This window comes from Zonotrichia albicollis, chromosome 1, assembly GCF_047830755.1.
Source record: "Zonotrichia albicollis isolate bZonAlb1 chromosome 1, bZonAlb1.hap1, whole genome shotgun sequence".
NCBI lineage: Eukaryota > Metazoa > Chordata > Aves > Passeriformes > Passerellidae > Zonotrichia > Zonotrichia albicollis.
The window spans coordinates 2,103,488-2,122,869 of NC_133819.1; the positions used below are offsets into that span (position 1 = coordinate 2,103,488).

At 48.3% G+C, this 19,382-nt stretch overlaps 2 protein-coding genes across 5 annotated transcripts in view; one reads left to right on the top strand and one right to left on the bottom strand.

The window, feature by feature from the left end:
* MRPL55 (mitochondrial ribosomal protein L55) overlaps positions 1–19,382 on the bottom strand; it is a 137,906-nt gene that overhangs the window by 39,508 nt on the left and 79,016 nt on the right. The gene's annotated exons all lie outside the window — the stretch shown is intronic.
* GJC2 (gap junction protein gamma 2) overlaps positions 1–19,382 on the top strand; it is a 46,798-nt gene that overhangs the window by 23,794 nt on the left and 3,622 nt on the right. Inside the window, exon 1 of one of the 4 annotated variants that reach the window (XM_014270171.3) lies at positions 15,000–15,296. The exons of the other annotated variants lie outside the window; for them this stretch is intronic. The gene's annotated coding sequence lies outside the window, so the exon portion shown is untranslated. Of the gene's footprint in view, positions 1–14,999; positions 15,297–19,382 lie in introns of those variants that run through there. 4 annotated transcript variants of the gene reach the window in all.

Genomic DNA, 19,382 nt, shown 5'->3' on the forward strand with positions numbered 1-19,382 from the left:
CTGTTGGAAGGATGTGATGAGAGGAATTGGTGTTGGCGCGTTTTTTCCCGCGCGCCGGCCAAGGGAGGTTGTAGGCCCAGAGGGATTCAGTCTTGTTTTCACAGCTGGATTCCACATTATCCTCTCTTCTCTCCAGCTTTTTATTGCTGCTCATTGCCCAGAACAACCTGTAGGGAAGCCGAGTGTGTGCTGGTGTGGGGCACAGGCTCCTGTGGCTGCCCCAGGGGCAGTGAGGGATGCTGTCCCCCCCAGGACAGGACGAGGGGTAATGGCCATGAACAAAAACACAACGAGTTCCACCTCAACGTGAGGAAAAGCTTCTTCCCATGGTGGGTGGCAGAGCTCTGGAGCAGCTGCCCAGGGAGGGCATGGAGTCTCCTTCTCTGGGGAAACCCCAAACCCACCTGGATGAGTTCCTGTGCCACCTGCTCCAGGTGACCTGGAGCAAAAAAAAGACTGGTGGAAGGCACAGCTGAATGAAGCTTCTCCCCCAGATATGTCCAGCTCTGGCCCCTCAGTTTATGAAGGATGTTGAGGTGCTTGAGCACTTCCAGAGGAGGCAACGAGGCTGGTGAGGGGTTTGGAACACAAAGCCTGTGAGGAACATTTGAAGGAGCTGGGGTTGTTTAGCCTGGAGAAGAGGAGGCTCAGAGGTGACCTTATTGCTCTCTACACCCTCCTGAAGGGAGCCTGCAGACAGGTAGGGTTGGTCTCTGACAGAACCAGAGGACACAGCCTCAAGCTGTGTCAGGGAAGGTATAGGTTGGATATTAGGACAAAAATTTTCACCTAAAGAATAATAAAGTACTGGAATGCTCTTCCCAGGGAGGTGGTAGAATCAGCATCTCTGGATGTGTTTAAAAAAAGACTGGACATGGCACTTGGTGCTATAGTCTGGTTGATGTGTTAGGGCATAGGTTGGACTTGATGATCTTGGAGGTCTCTTCCAACCTCATGATTCTGTGATTCTGTGGTGATTCTGTGATTCTGTGACCCTGCCTGGGGAGGGGGGTTGGACTGGCTGATCCCCAGAGGTCCCTTCCAACCACAACACTTCTAGGCTTCTGTGATTCCATGTTCATTAAGGACTGAGGCTGGAAGGGATTATGTGTTCCTGCAGTGGGGCCATGCAATGGATCCTGTCTGGGGAAGGAGGAAGGTGCCATCCCATAATGGTCCCCTGAGGACACCTGGCTGCAGCCCACATCTCCTAGCTCCTTGTCCAACCAGCTTGGTCCATCCTTTGGGAGGTCAGGGCAGGGAGCAAGGTTGGGATCATCTGCCTTAGCTTGGAGTGTGATGGGATCACAGCAAACCCTTGGGATCATGGTCCCAGCCTGGGCACACAACGAGTTTGGGGAATGCTCTAGGGTTGGGTGAAGGTGGGCTGTGGATTGGTGGCATGGTGTAGGGTTTGGTAGTGTTGGTGTAGGTTTGGTGATGTTGGGTCATTTTTCATGGTGTTGGTGTGGGTTTGGTGGTGTTGGTGTAGGTTTGGGGCTGTTGGGTTGTTTTTCATGGTGCTGGTGTAGGTTTGGAGGTGCTGGTGTAGGGTTCGGTGCTGTGGTGTAGGGTTGGTGGGGCTTGTATAGGTTTGGGGGTGTTGGTGTAGGGTTTGGGGGTGTTGGTGTAGGTTTGGGGCTGTTGGGTCATTTTTTATGGTGCTGGTGTAGGTTTGGTGGTGTTGCTGTACAGTTTGGTGGTGTTGGCATAGGTTTGTGTGGTGTGGTGTGGTGTGAGTTTAGTGGTGTAGGGGAGAATTTGTGGTGCTGGTGTAGGGTTGTTGGTGCCGGTATAGGTTTGGTTGTGTGGTGTAGGGTTTGGTGCTGCTGGTGTAGATTTTTGTGGTGCTGACATAGGTTTGGTGGTGCTGGTGTAGGTTTGGGGCTGTGGTGTAGATTTTGTGGTACTGGTGTAGGGTTTGGTGCTGTGGTGTAGGGTTGATGGTGCTGTGGTGTAGGGTTTGGTGCTGTGGTGTAGGGTTTGGTGCTGTAGTGTAGGTTTTTGTGGTGCTGGTGCAGGGTTTGGTGCTGTAGTGTAGGTTTTTGTGGTACTGGTGTAGGGCTTGGTGCTGTGGTGCAGGGTTTGGTGCTGTGGTGTAGGGTTTGGTGCTGTGGTGTAGGGTTTGGTGCTGTGGTGCAGGGTTTGGCCAACAGGCAGGTGTGGGCTCATGCCCATGGTGGTGAGGGGGTGGAGAAGGTGCTGCTGGAGCCCGCCTGGGTGCCCAAAGGACTCCAGAACTGCACATTCAGGGTCAGCCTTTGCTCTGATTAGCAGCGTGGCCCAGGACCAGCTGGCACTGGCTCCATTCCCAGCTGGATGCCAGCCTGGGGACACTGCCCCATGGCACTGCCCCATTCCTGAGGGGGGAGAGGGACCCTGACCCAACACCCCTGCAGCCCTGCGGCCTTTGGGGATGACCAGACACGTGGTGTCCTATTTTATTTGTTGGGTGCCCCGTGGCAGGCAGGAATTATGGATCTAACTCCATGTTCTCAGAAGGCTAAGTTATTATTTTATGATAGTATATTATATTAAAGAATGCTATACTAAACTATACTAAAGAATACAGAAAGAATACTTACAGAAGGCTAAAAAGATAAAAGAAGGAATGATGAATCTGACTCCATGTTTTCAGAAGGCTAATTTATTACTTTATTACAATATATTACATTAGTGAATATTATATTAAACTATATTAAAGAATACAGAAAGGATACAGACAGAAGGCTAAAAAGATAATAATGAAAACTCCTGACTCTGTCCAGAGTCCTGACACAGCTTGGCCCTGATTGGCCAAAGAGTGAAAACAACTCACAGCAGAATCCAATGAAACAATCACCCGTGGGTAAACAATCTCCAAACACATGCCAAAATAGCACAACACAGGCAAAGCAAATCAGATAATTATTGGTTTCTTTTTTCTCTGAGGCTTCTCAGCTTCCCAGGAGAAGAATCCTGGGCAAAGAGATTTTTTTTTCCAGGAAATGTGACTCTGGCAGTGTCCCTTCTTGGCACGGGGGACCTGGGGCTGTCCAGATGTGAGGCAGGAGCTGCTGACCTCTGCACGTCAGCAGGGTGGGGACCACCTATGTAAGCATGTCCAGGAAGGTTCCTGTCCCTGTTCCACCCTCAGATCAGACCCTCCTTGGATCAGGACCTGCAGCCCTGGCTGATGCTCCAGCCTGGAGCTCTGCAAGGTACCGTGCTGCTCTGGGCTCTCCTCTGGGCTTTTCTCTCTCTTTGCATGCAAACCTGGCTGTCTAATTGAGTCTGTGCCTAATTACCAAAGGGGTAATTAAATATTTGCTGGTGAGATCTGTGTAATGAAATATCTCAGTGGGCAGAGTGGGAACCTGCCCTGGTTGTGCTGGGAACCCAGCCAGGAGGGTAGGGAAGCACTTGTGGAAATGAGGTTTCCTTTTTGTCCTTATTTTCTGTTGTGTCTGTTATCTAAGAACAGTTTGGCAAGAGCACATCTATCCCATCTGCTGCCTTATTTTTCATGCTCGAGTCTCTGTCTTTCCTTTTAACTCCATTTAGGTCTAATTAGTAATGGGGAAATGGGCCACAAAGTCACACCTGAGTGTCTTGGATCTGCTTTGGCATTTTCCTTCTTGCCTCCATAGAATCCCAGAGTGATTTGGGTTGGAAGAGACCTTAAAGATCACCTCATTCCAACCCCTGTTAGGGACACCTTCCACTACCCCAGGCTGCTCCAAGCCACATCCAGACTGGTCTGGAACAGCTCCAGGGATGGATGGGGAGGGCACAGCCTCTCTGGGCAACTTCTTGTTGTCTTCAATATAATTTCAAAGTTGATGTTGAGTTTCTTTACCATAAAGATTTTGTTACCATGAAGAAAATCTGTGTCCAGGGCTGAGCTCAGGAGGATATTTTGGTGATTTGGGGTGGTGAATGTGTAGCAGATTTATGTGGGGAGGGCACAACCTCTCTGGGCAACTTCTTGTTTTCTTCAATATGTTTTTAAAGTTGGTGTTGAATTTCTTTACCATAAATATTTTGTTACCATAAAGAAAATCTGGTGTTCAGGTGTTCAGGGCTGAGCTCAGGAAGATATTTTGGTGATTTAGGGTGGCAAGTGTGTGGCAGATTTATCTGGGGAGGGCAGAGGGATGGGTTTATCTGGTGGAGAGAAGGGTTTGACAGCTGTTCCCAGCCCTTGTCCCTGTTTGCACAACACTTGGATCATGGAGCAGCCTCACTGTTATGGCTCTGTCTGACCTGACAAGTTAGAGGCTCCTCCAAAGCCAAAAGATTGGGAAATAGATAAAACAGATATCCCAGCAATGAGTGCTGGAATCTGCAGAAAGATCTGCTATTTCAGACGTGATGGTTTGGGTAAAATTTTGTCTTTTCTCACAAATCCTGCTGCCTGAGCTTCACCTCAGCTCCTGCAAGCAGAACCCTTGTGGTGGGTGGTGGGTTTGAGAAACCAGACGGATGGAGAAGCTCTCCTGGGGGGAAAGGCTGAGAGAATTGGGATTGTTCAGCCTGGAGAAGAGGAGGATTCAAGGTGACCTTGCAGCCCCTTCTTGTGGCTAAAGGAGCTCCAGGAGAGCTGGAGGGGGAATTTGGACAAGGGATGCAGGGACAGGACACAGGGAATGGCTTTAAATTGATAAAGGGTAGCTTTAGATGAGATATTAGGAATAAATTCCTTCCTGTGAGGGTACTGAGGCCCTGGCACAGGTGCCCAGAGCAGCTGTGGCTGCCCCTGGAATCCTGGCAGTGCCCAAGGCCAGGCTGGATGGGGCTGGGAGCAGCCTGGGATGGTGGAAACTCAGGGTTGTCAGGGGTGTTTAGAGCAACAGGACACGAGCTGTGTCCCAAGGATGGTGTAGGACAGGCAGGGCAGTCCTCAGTGGTGCCAGGGTCTGGCCAGGGCAGTGTGAGGGACAATCCTGAGAACCAGGCAGAGCAAACAAACCTGGACCTGAGGCAAACACCTGGGCTGGCTCCTGTTCCTGGACAAATTTATGCAGCACTTGCTCACTGCAAGCTCCTGGCCCTGTTAGAGTTGAGAGGTTTATTTTGGTTGGCAAATCACAGATATTTTTGTGTTTGTAAAAAATTAGAATGATAGAATTGTTTAAGATCATCACCAGTCAACCCAGCACCATCATGACCACCCCTAAACCACATGCCCAGGTGTTACATCCATGCAGTTCTGAACACTTCCAGTGATGGTGACTCTACCACTGCCCTGGGCAGTCTGTTCTAGTGTTTTACAACTTATTCTGTGAAGAATTTTTCCCTAATACCCAATCTAAACCTCCTCTAAACTGCCATAAAATTGGGGCCATTTATTCTTGTCCTGTCATTTGTTATCTGAGAGAAGATAAAAGCATTAAATAGCTTTGGACCATTTCTGATGACTGTCCTGGCTGAGTGTGAGCAGCTCGTGCCATCTGCTGCAGTGTAGGACATGGATGAGGTGTGTGGTGACAGAAGTGACACCAATCATTTTTTCCACTGGAACTTCTGGGGGAGAAAAAAAAATAAAGAGTCAAACTCTCAAGGTCAGCAGCTTGGCTGTGACATTGCAGAGCATTTTCCACACACAAAACCACCCCAAACCTGTGAGAATTGCAGGTGTTTGCAGGGGGGATTGGTGAGGGAAGCTGGAGAAGGTGCTGAGCTTTCAGAGAACCATGGAATCATGGAAAGGTTTGGGTTGGAAGGGACCTCAAAGCCCATCCTGTTCCAAACACAGCACAGGAAACCTTCCACTATCCCAGGTGCTCCAAGCCCCATCCAACCTGGCCTTGGACATTCCAGGGATCCAGGGGCAGCCACAGCTGCTCTGGGAATTCCATCCCAGCCCCTCCCCACCCTCCCAGCCAGGATTCCTTCCCAAAATCCCATCTAAACATTCCCTCTTTCACTCTGAAGCCATTCCCTGTGTCCTGTCCTTCCATCCCTTGTCCCCAGTCCCTCTCCAGCTCTCCTGGAGCCCCTTTAAGCCCTGGAGGGGCTCTCAGCTCTCCTTGGAGCTCCTTGTGAGCATTCCCAGCTCTCCCAGCCTGGCTGCAGAGCAAAGCAGCTCCAGCTCTGTCACCTCCATGCCTTTCTTCGTGAGGGTGCCAAGGACAGAACTGCTCCACCTCCTCTCTGGGAGTTGCTGTTTTATGCTCAAGTTGTCCCTGAGGTGTTGCTGCTCCCATCCCCTTCCCACACTGACACTGGGAGTGTGGTTCTCATGCTGCTGAAAAACAGGGGAAAATGTTCTTTTCACCCACTTGGCACCAGTCAGGGACCTCACCCAGCAGCTCAGAAGCTGTGGCTGAGCTTCCACCCTCTCCTGACCCCTTTTCCTGGGGCTTTTCCAAGCTCCCTCCATCCCTGCCCATCCACAGGTGTTGGGGAACAGCACCACCAAACCCACACCTTGCTGGAGCAGCCAACAATGTGTCCATTTCCCTTTTTATTTCCAGCATCCCCTGACCTCTCCCACACACCCTGACCCTTTTCCACCTGCACTGAGGCACTGCTGGATGGAGGAATGTCCACATGGACAACAGAGGGAGGATGAGATGAGCCGTGAACTTTTGCACAGCCCTGGGATGGATTTCCTCTGATTTTATTTGAATTATTTAATTTTTTTAAAATTTTTTTTTCCACTCTTCTGTGCAAAGTTCAGGAAGGTCTAGAGCAAGTCCAGCCTGGCTTGGCTTCACAGGGCTGGCAGCACCGAGTGGAAATTTTATTGTTTCCTGTTATGAGAGCTGAGGGAGGCGGCAGGATGGGATTCCAGGATGGGATTCCAGGAGGAGCAGGGGCAGCTCCAGCTCCAGGGATGACCCTGAGGGTGGGGTTGGGGATGGCCTTCCATTCCCACTGCTCCCACAGCCACTTCAGGAAAGGGAAGCAAATAGAGGAGGGAATAATGGCTCAGTTTGACCTCTGGCTATGGAGGCAGATGTTTTCTTTGGAGCAGGAACAGATGCTGGGGAAAAAAATGCTATAAAGGGCTTTGCTGAGCCACATCCCAGGGCTCCACCTGAGTCCCATTTGCCACCTCTCAGTACATCCCCTGTATCATCTCACCACCTCAGACACTTCAGCAGAAAGGTTCCCCTCAAAAAAATTAATGTGTTTTTTTCTCAACACTGAAATTTATCTCAAGAATGTGTCCATGGCAGAGAAATGTTCAGCTGGGAAGGGCTGGAATAAATTGCTTCTGCTCTCCAGCCTGGGTTTAAACATTTCCTCTGGGCTTTTGTGCTTTGGAATTGAAATCTTGTTGTTATTTAAGCATATCAGATAAGTTTTTAGGTCATTTTCAAAATGCTTTTACCTTTCTGCAGTCATCAGCCAGCGATATCTGAGGGAAACTTTTCCTGTTTTGCAGCAGAAATGTTATTTATTCTGCTAACAGCGCTGGCTTCTGGCTCCAGGCACAAACCAATGCAAACTTCACAGAAATTCCATTTTCTGACCTATCTTTGTGCTAACTGAGGCATAGCTGTGGTCCAAATGTCATGGCAGCTCAGAGCCAGAGTTTACATTTTCAGAGTGCATGAAGGAAAACATCCCTCACCTCGCTTTCAAACAGTCTTGCATTATTCAGCCAGAATCCCCACGGGCTTTGGAAAAATGTGTAAGACCAGATTTTCCCTGTTTCATCCTTACAAAGAGCCAGAAATCAACCACATCATTCTTTTCCACATCAAAACCTTCCTGGGTTCATCCAACAGAGCTGGATGCAGGATGAAAATCAACCTGATGATTAATAAATAGAGATTTTTGTCTTTCTGTCCTTTAAATGACACATTTGCATTGGGGTTGGCATCACCAGTGCCCTGAAAAGTCTGAGCAGAGTTTTGTGATGAAGCAGATTTTAGCACAGCTTTTCCTGCTGCTTGTAAATTGGTTTTTTTAAAGAGAATTAAGGTTCTGGCTGAGTTCTTAGGATGCAAGCTCTGATTAGCCCCAAATCTTGGAGAGCACCCAAAGCTCTGTGTGAAGGAGGGGAGAAGTTTGCACAGCTGGGATGGGTTTGGTGTTAAATCAGGGAGTTTGGACTGAAAATGAGCCTGGAACATCTGGGCTGGCATGGGTGAGCCGAGCAGCACCAGGGCCATTCCCACCTGCTCACCCCTGCCTCAGTTTCCTGAACAGCTCCCTGGGACAGCCACGCTTGTCCCTGATCCCTGACCCATGGAATTGTTGGTTGGGTTTCTGTTTCATGAGGAAATGGCTTTTTCTGTGCCCAGCTGTGGCCCCTCCACCCATTAACCCAACCCCTGTCCCAGGATGGGCTTCCCATCCTTGCTGGGAGCTGCTGGCCTGTCCCAAAGCACTCAGGAGATGGGGACCAGACATGTCACCAGGACAATGACATGGCTTGGGTTCCTGGGGACACAGCTTGGGTTCCTGGGATAGTTGTGTCCTCGGGGACACAGTCTGGGTTCTTGGGGACACAGCTTCAGTCCTTGGGGACACAGTTTGGGGTTCCTTGGGGACACACTTTGGGGTTCCTTGGGACACAGTTTGGGTCCTTGGGGACACAGTTTGGGTTTCTGGGGACACAATTTGGGCCCTTGGGGACACAGCTTCAGTCCTTGGGGACATAGTTTGGGTTCTTGTGAATATATTTTGGGTTCCTGAGGACATAGCTTGGGTTCTTGGGGACCCAGTTTCGGTTTCTGGGGACACAACTTGGGTCCTTAGGGACACAGTTTGGGTTCCTTGGGACACAGTTTGGGGTTCCTTGGGACACAGTTTGGAGTTCCTTGGGACACACTTTGGGTCCTTGGGGACACAGTTTGGGGCTCCTTGGGACACAGTTTGGGGTTCCTTGGGACACAGTTTGGGGTTCCTTGGGACACGATTTGGGCCCTTGGGGACACAGCTTCAGTCCTTGGGGACATAGTTTGGGTTCTTGCGGATATATTTTGGGTTTCTGAGGACATAGCTTGGGTTCTTGTGTCCCCAGAAACCCAAACTGGGTCCCCAACTTGGGTTCTTGGGGACACAGCTTGGGTCCTTGGGGACATAGCTTGGCAACTTGGGTTCCTTGGGACACAACTTGGCTCCTTAGGGACACAGTTTGGGGTTCCTTGGGGACACAGCTTGGGTCCTTGGGGACACAGTTTGGGGTTCCTTGGGACACAGTTTGGGTCCTTGGGGACACAGTTTGGGTTTCTGGGGACACGATTTGGGCCCTTGGGGACACAGCTTCAGTCCTTGGGGACATAGTTTGGGTTCTTGTGAATATATTTTGGGTTCCTGAGGACATAGCTTGGGTTCTTGGGGACCCAGTTTCGGTTCCTTGGGGACACAACTTGGGTCCTTAGGGACACAGTTTGGGTTCCTGGGGACACAGTTTGGGCCCTGGGGTTGCTGAAGGTTCTGGAGACTCCAGGCATGAAGAAGGGGCTCCCGTGGGAGTTGGTGGCCTCTTTGCCACCAGGAAATGCAAATGGAGATGTCCCAGTGGGACACAGCTTGGCCCTCAGGCCCAAGGAACCTGCTGCAGTGGAAGTGTCCCCACCCATGGCCAGGGGGTGGAACTGGGGGCTCTTTAGGGTCCCTCCCAACCCAAACCATCCTGGGATTCTCCACAGGGCTCCATTCACCTTGTCCCATCAGCCAGGCATGTGCTGCTAGAAATGTCAAATTCTCAGGGCTGGCTTGAACCAAACTGGTTGAAAATGAGCCCAAATGCTCTTCCAAACCCATGAATCCCCCCACACCTGTGTGTTCCTGGGACAGCAGCTCTGAGAGCACAAAAGGGGGTGGAGGAAAAGAGGCCACGTTGAGGAAGGGGGTGCCAACCCCTGAAGCCCATCTTGAAGGGGATAAAACCTCAGAGTGCCTCCCCAGATCCCTTCTTCCCCACAACTGCCACCAAATTACTGGCAAATAAGAATAACGCAGTTCAGTGGATTTTTAATCAATGCGAAAGAAAAATAATACTTTCCAAATCCCAATATTCCTTTTTAGCAGTGCCTTTGACACATTTTCCATCACAAATCCCTTTCAAAGTGGGCAGCACCCACAGCCACCAAAGGTGAGGATGAGTCCTGCATCCCACCTCCAAAAGTCAGGGAAAAAAAGTTTTTGGTGAAGTTAATCCAAGAGAAAAAAGATAAGAACTAAAACTTCTACTTCACGTCTTGCTCTTGCTTGTGATGTTCAAATATTTTTGCTTCTCAGATGGGAAATTCCATCATCTCAAAAGCCCAAATCCAACAATAATCAATAAGGTAAAAATATGATGTTTTTAATTTATTCCAGTTTTGTCACATTTGTCTCAACACAATGGGCCCTGTTTTAAAAACAGGCTTATCATTTGCACAAAGATGCAAACCTTCATTGCTTTGAGTTTAAAACTGAACAAATGAATATACAAAAGAGGAAAATCAGCAAAGACAATGACCTGTCAGCACAATCCATCCCAGAGCTTTGTAGGTCTGTGCTCAGGGTGGGTAATTATGGTCCTTCCTCATCCCTGCTGTAGCAGGAGATGTTACACCAGGTCTCATTATCATTGGTGACAGCACTCCTGTATTTCCATAGGACATTTAAATAAATATGCACAGATCACTGCTCTGAAACACAAATGGTGCCTGGGGGGGAGAGGTGGCTTGGAGAGGTGACTCCCAGCAGCAGCCACAGTTATCCAAAGCTCCATCAGACCCTTTCCCCTCTGTCTCCTCTCTTTTATTCCCATCTCTCCTGGCCAGGCATTGAACTGAGGATGCTGCAGTGTGACAGAGTTCACAGGGGTTTTCAGATTGGGGAAGAGATGAGAATGGTGACTCCATGTTTCAGAAGGCTGATTTATTATTTTATGATATATATTACATTAAAACTACACTAAAAGAATAGAATAAGAGGTTTCATCAGAAGGCTGGCTAAGCTAAGAATAGAAAGCAAAGAATGATAACAAAGGTTTGTGGCTCAGCTCTCTGTCCGAGCCAGCTGACAGTGATTGGCCATTAATTACAAACATCCAACATGGGCCAATCACAGATGCACCTGTTGCATTCCACAGCAGAGATAATCAATGTTTACATTTTGTTCCTGAGTCCTCTCAGCTTCTCAGGAGGAAAAATCCTAAGGAAAGGATTTTTCATGAAAAGATGTCTGCGACACTGCAGGGGTGGGTTTTTGTCACAGACATCTTTTCATAAAAATCCTTTCTTTAGGATTTTTCTCCCTCCTGAGAAGCTGTAGCCTCAGCAACACAATGTAAACAATGGTTATCTGCTGCTGTGGAATGCAACAGGTGGATCCATGACTGGTCTCCTGTAAATGTTTGGATTTACTGACCACTCACGGCAGAGCTGCTCTTGCTCTCTGCTGAGACACAGATCTTTGTTATTCATTCCTTTTCTATTCTTAGCTTAGCTAGCCTCCTGAGAACTTTCCTTCTATTTCTTTTTAGTATAGTCATAATGTAATATATATCATAAAATAAATTAAGCCTTCTGAACACGAAGTCAACATTCTCGCCTCTCTCTTCATCCTGCAACCCTTGTGACCACTGTCACAGGTTTTTCCCTGAACACCCATTCATGGCTCTGCCTCCTTGCCTGGGTGCTGGTTTGGTGCTGGGAATCCCTCAGAGTGATGGCAGGAGCAGGAGCAGATGTTGCCTGGCCTGCCTGGAGCACAGATGCCCCAGAAACCTTTCCCCAGCCACGAGAGCTGTGTGTATAAATAACCCTGATGGTTAGAAAGCAAAGAGCCTGGAAAATCTGCCTGACCCACAGGGCTGGGACCACGCTGAGCTGCCTTTTATCTCTGAGCTGAGCCTGGGAGTTGTTCTCAGCTGGTTATTTTTAAATAACCAACAGCACTTCCCTGCAGCTCTGTCCTGCACCAGCAGCAGCAGGTGGGGCTTTCAGCAGAGTTCTAGGGTGGGAAAGAGCTCTTGGTGACCATCCCTGAGCTCTGGTGGATGTCACAGGGTGTGGCTTTAGAAAGGAGTAGGTGTGACATGCCCATGCTCCAGCCCTGGGGGAATTTGGAGATCTCCAGCCCTGGGAGAGTTCGGAGATCTCCAGCCCTGGGGGAATTTGGAGAAACCCAACCCTTGGGGTGTTTGGAGATCCCCAACCTTTGGGGGTGTTTAGAGATCTGCAGCCCTGGGAGGGTTTGGAAATCTCCAGCCCTTGGGAAGTTTGGAGATCTCCAGCCCTGGAGGAGTTTGGACATCCCCAACCCTTGGGGTGTTTGGAGATCTCCAGCTCTGGGAGGGTTAGGAAATCTCCAACTCTTGGGGATTTTGGAGATCCCCAACCCTTGGAAGAGTTTGGAAATCTCCAGCCCTGGGAGGGTTCGGAGAAACCCAACCCTTGGGGGGTTTGGAATTCTCCAGCCCTTGGGGCGTTTGGAGATCTCCAAACTCTCCCAGTGGGAAATTTCCAGCCCTGGGGGTGTTTGGAGAGCTCCAGCTCTGGAGGAAGTTTGGAGATTTCCAACCCTTGGGGGGTTTGTAAATCTCCATCCCTGGGGGGAGTTTGGAGATCTCCAGCCCTGGGAGGGTTTGGAGAAACCCAACTCTTGGAGTGTTTGGATATCTCCAGCCCTGGGGCATGTTTGAAGATCTCCAACCCTTGGAGAGTTTGGAGATCTCCAGCCCTTGGGAGGTTTGGAAATCTCCAGCCCTGGGGAGAAATTTGGAGACCTCCAGTCCTGAGGGGATTTGGAGATTCCCAGTCCTAGAGGGGGGTTTGGAAATCTCCAGCCCTGGAGGTAGTTTGGAGATCTCCAGCCCTTGAGAGGTTTTGGAGATCTCCAGCTCTGGGAGGGTTAGGAAATCTCCAACTCTTGGGGATTTTGGAGATCCCCAACCCTTGGGAGAGTTTGGAAATCTCCAGCCCTGGGAGGGTTCGGAGAAACCCAACCCTTGGGGGGTTTGGAGATCTCCAGCCCTGGAGAGGTTTGGAATTCTCCAGCCCTTGGGGCGTTTGGAGATCTCCAAACTCTCCCAGTGGGAGATCTCCAGCTCTGGAGGAAGTTTGGAGATTTCCAACCCTTGGGGGGTTTGTAAATCTCCATCCCTGGGGGGAGTTTGGAGATCTCCAGCCCTGGGAGGGTTTGGAGAAACCCAACTCTTGGAGTGTTTGGAGATCTCCAGCCCTGGGGGATGTTTGAAGATCTCCAGCCCTTGGGAGGTTTGGAAATCTCCAGCCCTTGGGGTGTTTGGAGATCTCCGGCCCTGGGGAGAAATTTGGAGATCTCCAGTCCTGAGGGGATTTGGAGATTCCCAGTCCTGGAAGGGGGTTTGGAAATCTCCAGCCCTTGAGAGGTTTTGGAGATCTCCAGCCCTGGGAGGGTTTAGAGATCTCCAACTCTTGGGGGTTTTGGAGATCCCCAACCCTTGGGAGGTTTGGAAATCTTCAGCCTGAGGAGGGTTTGGAGATCTCGAACCCTGGAGGGGTTTGGAAATCTCCAGCTCTGGGAGGGTTTGGAGATCTTGAACCCTTGGAGAGTTTAGAGATCTCCAAGCCTGAAGGGGTGCTCTCCTCTGGAACCTCCCTTGTCTCCCTTGGGAGAGCAAGCTGCCATTGTGCCACGTGCTAAAGTTGAAACATGAAGCCAGGGTTGTGGTAATTGAACTTTTTTAGAGGTTCATCCCCCAAAAATGCCTCCCAGACCCTGGTTTTCCTGGTGTGGCATATTCCCACTAAGGTGTGTTCATCCCTACACCTCACACAGCTGATAAGGCTTTTCCTGCCCATCTTGGGTGACTAATTCCAAACAGGGCATAAACTTATCAGTAATGAAAAGTGAGTAATTCATTTATAACAGGAAACCTCAAGGAATGGAGCTGCAATAAAATGCAGATACTGCTCCTTGCAAGAGCATCGAGGCAACAAATTCCAATGAGCAGGAATTGCCCTTCTAGGTCCATTCAGGCTTTTTGGGCAGACAGAGCTCTAAATATCCTGCTTGTCAGCATCAGGGATAAAAGCTCCTGATAAACCATACGGTTTCCAACACCCCCTTTAATCCCAGTGCAGATCTTCCCACGTTTTTTACCCTCAGGGATCTGATCTTTGCTGGAATTTCTGTCCTGACTGTCCATTTCCACCGTGAACACAGCAGAAATGTTATTTGTTCTGCTAACAGAATAAATTCAGCATTGACACTCTGAGCCCTGGTGCTGCTGGAATGGCAATGCCAAAGCTCCTCATGGATGGAGCAGGTGCTCCTTGGACCATCAGGGTGGAGATTTTCTTCTTGAGAACTTTCCTCAGGCTTCTTGTGCATCCCCATCCCTGATATTCCTTCCTACAGCTGCCAAGAGGCCAGAAAAGTCTCTGTAGATGCTAAAAACCTTTTTCCCATCCTTCACCTGCTCTCTGCTCCCTCCACCAGCTTGGAGAGAGGGGAACACCCTCCTTCAGGGACAGATTTCCAAGCTGGAGCTTCAGGGCAGGTTTTTCCACTAGCGAGCTTCTCCTCTTTTATTATTTTATTTTATTTTATTTTATTTTTTACTTTTTTATTTTATTTTTATTTTCTTTTAAAATTTAATTTTATTTTATTTTATTATATTTTATTTTATTTTTTACTTTTTTATTTTATTTTTTCTTTTAAAATTTAATTTAATTTTATTTTATTATATTTTATTTTATTTTATGTTATTTATATTTTATATTTTATTTTATTTAATATTTTATTTTATATTTTATTTATATTTTATTTTTATTTTATAGTTTATTTTTATTTTTCTTTTATATTTTATTTTTATTTTATTTTATATTTTCTTTTTATTTTTTTATTTTATATTTTATTTTATATTTTATTTTATTTTTATTTTTTATATTTTATTTTCTTTTTATTTTTTTATATTTTATATTTTATTTTAATTTTTCACCCCCAACACCCAAGCAGCTTTTCCCAGGATGTGTTTTCCACATGTTCCCTATTAGTCACGCTCTCAGCCTTTCCCAACCTCTCACCAGCGCCACGAGCTGATGCCATTAATTCACTCAAGCAAAATTCCAGGCGGCGTTCCTGAAACCAGCGCCGGCAGCTTGTTTGGATTTAAAACCAGTGCCTTTCTCCATCCTGGCCGGTCTGTGGAGCACCTTCCCAGCTTCTCCCGAGGCTTGGAAAGGGTCGGGCAGGGCTGCGGGCAAAGGCGGGGTCTGAGAGCCTTAAATAGGGAGCCGGGTTTGCCCAGCGCTGGGGAGGCTGGACCGAGCTGGACCGAGCTGCTGGGGCTTTATCCGGGGCAGGGAGGAGGGACTGAGGCACAGGAATGTCGGTGGAGGAGGGAGAGGCACCGCGAGCAGCATCATGTCTCTGTAAGTAGATTTTTCCCCCTTCCCTGTAGCTCAGGCAGTGAGCAGGACGGACTGACATCCAGCTAGCACTGATTTATATATTTTCATTTTTAGAGTCAGTTTTTAAACTTTTCCCAGTTCCTACAGCTGTGCGGAGGGGTCAGGGGGTTTTGGGAAGTCACTGTGGTGAAAACATCTCATTCCTGTACAGCTCTGACTGCTTTAGGAGTTGTTGGTGGTTTGAGCAGTCCAACCCCTCCTTTGTAGCTGTTTTGAACTGTAGCTTGTGCCCTGTGTGGTTTCATACACCTCTGGAGGTGATGATGGATGGCTGATTGAATGGGTTTCAAAGCCACAGGGATGGGGAGTCCTTTCTCAGGGAGATAATTCAGCTGCATGGATCTACACTGTAGTTCAGGCAGTGTGCAGAGTGGACTGATGTTCAGCTAGCACTGACCTCCAGCTAGCACTGATTTATGTATTTTCATTCCTTGGTGCATTTTAGAGTCAGTTTTTTAAAGTTTCCCCAGTTCCTACAGCTGTGCCTGTGGCTTTGTGGAGGGGTCAGGGGGATTTGGGAAGTCACTGTGGTGAGAACATCTCATTCCTGTACTGCTTTAGGAGTTGTTGGTGATTTGAGCAGTCCAACCCCTCCTTTGTAGCTGTTTTGAACTGCAGCTTGTGCCCTGTGTGTGTTTAACACACCTCTGGAGGTGATGATGGATGACTGAATGAATGGGTTTCAAAGCCACAGGGATGGGGAGTCCTTTCTTAGGGAGATAATTCAGCTGCATGGATCTACACTGTAGTTCAGGCAGTGTGCAGAGTGGACTGATGTTCAGCTAGCACTGATTTATATATTTTCATTCCTTGGCGCATTTTAGAGTCAGTTTTTTAAGTTTTCCCAGTTCCTACGGCTGTATGGAGAGGTCAGGGGGTTTGGGAAGTCACTGTGGTGAGAACATCTCATTCCTGTACTGCTTTAGGAGTTGTTGGTGGTTTGAGCAGTGCAACCGCTCCTTTGTGGCTGTTTTGAAGTGGAGCTTGTGCCCTGTGTGGTTTCATTCACCTCTGGAGGTGATGATGGATGACTGAATGAATGGGTTTCAAAGCCACAGGGATGAGGAATCGTTTCTTGGGGAGATAATTCAGCTGCATGAACCACCTCAGCTAATCCCTCTGCCTGCTGCAGATCCACCCAGATGGGTTTATTTTTCACCCAGACTGCATAATTTTCACACTGCACAGAGGAACTGGGTCTGTAGCAGGTGGAAAGATGCAAAAATCTGTGTTTTGTGCTTTGATGGTTGGGGTTATGAGGAGAGGAGCCTTTTCCTAGTGCCAGTCCTGCACTGTGAACAAGCATTTCCTTGGAAGCTTGTTTAATTTATAATTGATTCCAAAACACCATGGTGCACTAACCCCCAACCCAAGCGATTAAAAGCATTAAAATCCCACAGTTTGGGATTTGTAACCATTGAATCCTGAATCCCACTGGAAGTTTAACCAAACTGGAGTGTAGGGAGCCTCCTGCTCTCAGATACAGTGCCAGGAGGGCAGGGGGGCACACAGGGGTGTGTTTTGGTAAAAAATACATTCCAACCCCCCAAAATTATAGGATTTTGAGATTTTATGATCATTTTCCCCACTCAGCCATGCTCACAGGGCTCAGGTCAGGGCTGTTTCCTGCAGATGTTCCTGCAGATCCAGATGTGCTGGGCAGCAGAGGCAGCACCCACAGCTCAAGGTGGAGCTGGTAGCCAGGGATGTTCTCAAAGCAACAACCCCTCACTTCTGTTATTGTATAATTTCCTTTCTTTTCCTCAGCTTGAGAGATCTGGGACCACTTCATTGGGTTCTCCTTCCTAAAATCTGTCTTCTAGAGGAGACAGGAGATGCTTTGCTAACAACCCAGACAAACACCACTTCAAAACTGGAATATTTACTCCAAAATTGAGGAAAACCTTGGTCAAACCCCTCCTGCCCCAGCACACAGCTCCTGGGAGGTGCATTGGAGCTTTGGGAATTGTGTCCACGATTAACACTGGTGAATTATGAAAATGGTGAATTATTCTTGGTGTAGGCTTCAGAAACCCTTTGGGCAGCACTGAAATTTGGATGAACTGCTCTACAGGACATTCAAAGTGCATTTTTAAGAACAGTTTGGGGCTTGCAGCTAATTTGGGGTGCAGATGGCAGCTGGTGGGGGGTTGGACACCTGTGTGGGGCCAGCCAAGGTGGGGCAGCATCCAACCCTGCTGATCCAGCCCAGGATGCTCCACAGGCAGATGCACCGTGCCCCACACCCAGCAGGGTCTTCCCTTCCCAAACCCCATCAGCTGGAGCTTGGCTGAGTGCCTGGACTAATTCTGTAAATCCTTTAACACCTCAATTTTCCCTTATCTGAATGTGAACACCACAGAGAGAGAGTTAAATACAGGGAACTTCCCCATCTCACCCCTGAATAAACCAAATTTCCTCAATAAACAAAGGATATCTCAGTGGGCATCACTTCCATATCCTGCAGTGGCTGAATTGACCAAGGCATCACTTCTGGGCCAGGAGGATTCTGCTCCCAGCAGCTTTGATGGTCGATGGCAGAGAGAAGAATTTTCCCACTTTTGCTGGTTGATGACCCAGCTGTGCCTCAGTTTCCCCAGCAGGGTCTTCTCTTCCCAGACCCCATCAGCTGGAGCTTGGCTGAGAGCCTGGATTAATTCTGCAAATCTTTCAACACCTCAATTTTCCCATTTCTGAATGTGAACACCACAGAGAAAGACTTAAATACTCTTTAGGGTGTACCCATTGTAAGGAAGCAAAAAAAGGAAGTCAAACAGGAAACTTTCCCATCTCGCCCCTGAATAAATTCCCTCAGTAAATAACGAACATCTCAGTGAGCATCACTTTCCATGTCCTGCAGTTGCTGAATTATCCCAATTATCACTTGTACTGATCAAGGCAGCACTTTTGGGGCAGGAGAGGGGGATTCTGCTCCCAGCAGCTTTGACGGTCGATGGCAGAGAGGAGAATTTTCCCACTTTTGCTGGTTGATGACCCAGCTGTTCCTCAGTTTTCCCAGCAGGGTCTTCTCTTCCCAGACCCCATCAGCTGAAGCTTGGCTGAGAGCCTGAATTAATTCTGCAAATCTTTTAACACCTCAATTTGCCCTTATCTGAATGTGAACACCATAGAGAAAGACTTAAATACTCTAGGGTGTACCCATTGTAAGGAAGCAAAAAAAGGCACTCAAACAGGAAACTTTCCCATCTCGCCCCTGAATAAACCAAATTTCATCAATAAATAAAGAATATCTCAGTAGGCACCACTTTCCATGTCCTGCAGTTGCTGAATTATCCCAATTATCACTTGTACTGATCAAGGCAGCACTTTTGGGGCAGGAGAGGGGGATTCTGCTCCCAGCATCTTTGAGTGTCAATGGGAGAGAAAATCTTCCCCACTTCTCCTTCTGGTTGATGACCCAGCTGTGTCTCAGTTTCCCCAGCAGGGCCTTCCCTTCCCAGCCCCTATCAGCTGAGTGCCTGGACTAATTCTGCAAATCATTTAACACCCCAATTTGCTCTTATCTGAATGTGAACACCACAGAGAGAGAGTTAAATACAGGGAACTTCCCCATCTCAGCCCTGAATAAACCAAATTTCCTCAATAGATTATCTCAGTGGGCATCACTTCCATGTCCTGCAGTGGCTGAATTGACCAAGGCATCACTTTTGGGCCAGGAGGATTCTGCTCCCAGCAGCTTTGACGGTCGATGGCAGAGAGGAGAATTTTCCCACTTTTGCTGGTTGATGACCCAGCTGTGTCTCAGTTTCCCCAGCAGGGCCTTCCCTTCCCAGCCCCTATCAGCTGAGTGCCTGGATTAATTCTGCAAATCATTTAACACCTCAATTTTCCCTTATCTGAATGTGAACACCACAGAGAGAGAGTTAAATACAGGGAACTTCCCCATCTCACCCCTGAATAAACAAAATCTCCTCAATAAATAAAGAATATTTACTCAGTGGGCATCACATCCCATGTCCTGCAGTGGCTGAATTGTCCCACCTGCAACCAAGGCATCACTTTTGGGGCAGGATAGGAGGATTCTGC